This window comes from Austrofundulus limnaeus, unplaced genomic scaffold (assembly GCF_001266775.1).
Source record: "Austrofundulus limnaeus strain Quisiro unplaced genomic scaffold, Austrofundulus_limnaeus-1.0 Scaffold2386, whole genome shotgun sequence".
In the NCBI taxonomy this organism is placed as follows: Eukaryota; Metazoa; Chordata; class Actinopteri; order Cyprinodontiformes; family Rivulidae; genus Austrofundulus; species Austrofundulus limnaeus.
In genome coordinates, this window is record NW_013954788.1 from 3,271 (window position 1) to 5,046 (window position 1,776).

The window sequence follows — 1,776 nt, forward strand, 5'->3', positions numbered from 1 at the left end:
GAATTACTCCTGCACTTCATTTAAAGTAAGACTGAGACACTTGATAACTGACTTTTACTCTCAGCTTTTAACTAACAAGTTTTTTACATTTAAGTCCACTCTTAGCAGCATTCTGAAGAGTATTTCTAAGAAGTTTGATAAATACAGGCCCTGGTCTTATAGTAGTAGTAATTATACATTATTATTTGAACAGTAAACAACTTGTTTTTCTGCATTGTTTGTAACCACAGTGAAAGAGTTAGAATTTGTATTTGACCATCCATCAGTCTTGTTCCAGTGGTAACCCACTATTACATTAAACATGTTTTTATTTCAGTAAAAGGACCAATAAAAGCTTCTAGTTTGAAGGAAAATTGACAAAGAAAAGCAGGATGATGGCAGAAGTTGATTGTTGCTACCTATGTTTTGTCCAGTCTGAGMTGTATATATTTATGTAAAATTCACTGTTTTCTAAATGTTTTATAAACTACAAGCCATCTTTAGATGTTTGTACACAATTATAGGCTGAAAATGTGAAGTTCAACCTAAAACCAGAGTTCTATAAACTTTGAATGTTAGTGAATATGAGCTACTGACATGACTTTTTCAAGGTTTTTGTTTTTACCAACCTGTTTGAAGCATTCCTGTTCACTTTTTAAATACTTTGTCTCAATGTAAATGAAACGTTTTGCACATTAGCCAATAAATCTGTTTTCTGTTGTAGATCCTGTTTAAAGCCATGGTGTGTTGGAGACATTACCGTTAGCCAAACGGTATCTGTTACACTTTAAAATAGGAGGTACACACCTGTTTCTAACAGCTTCATTTCATTAAATTACTTTATTTTAGTCTGGTTTTGTGCAACGAGTTGTTTGACTCATTATCTATAAACATGAAACCAAAGATAAAAGCTTTATCTGCTTTATTGAATTAATTAACGACTGACAACTATTTAATTTGATATCTGTATTTTATGCAAAAATAGAATGAAAATAATTTGTTTATGGATTATATAGTACAAAACTATAACAATTGTCTGACTGTACTAAACCATTTTACATGATCCTTTGAAGTGTGATTACCTTCTGTGATTCTTTTTGCCAAATGTTTTAAATTCAACATGTTTTACCTTTGTTTTATTTTAGTTTTGACAAAATATTGCAGCTGGTTCTGTGAGAATATTTTAAACTGGAAAACAAGCTTAAATTGCTAACGTTTTGTCAAATGTAATGCAGTATTTGTWTTAATGGTATAAGTATTTCCCTGAGAAATAGAATAAATGCCAGACGCTCTAACAGATTGTGATCAGTATTTAAAGCCTCTTTCTTTCTTCTGATTTTGATTAGAGAACAATTTGTTCTCTTGCTGTTTTTGTTTTTTTCTTGGCGTTTGCATTGTTTTTGTGAATAGTTAGGTGAATTGTTTTGATGCTGGGTTTCTTAAGTTCCTGCTACCATTTGTCAGGTGGGCTAGCCTGGCCCCTGCCCTCTTACACAGTTATGCATGATTCTAATCTCCCTTCTCTGCACCTTGTAGGATTTATCCCATTAACATGGATTTTTCCTGTTAACATGGATTTATCCCGTTAGCATGGATTTATCCCGTTAGCATGGATTTCTCCCGTTAACATGGATTTATCCCGTTAACAATGGATTTATCCCGTTAACAATGGATTTATCCCGTTAACAATGGATTTATCCCATTAACATGGATTTATCCCGTTAACATGGATTTATCCCGTTAACAATGGATTTATCCCGTTAACAATGGATTTATCCCGTTAACAATGGATTTATC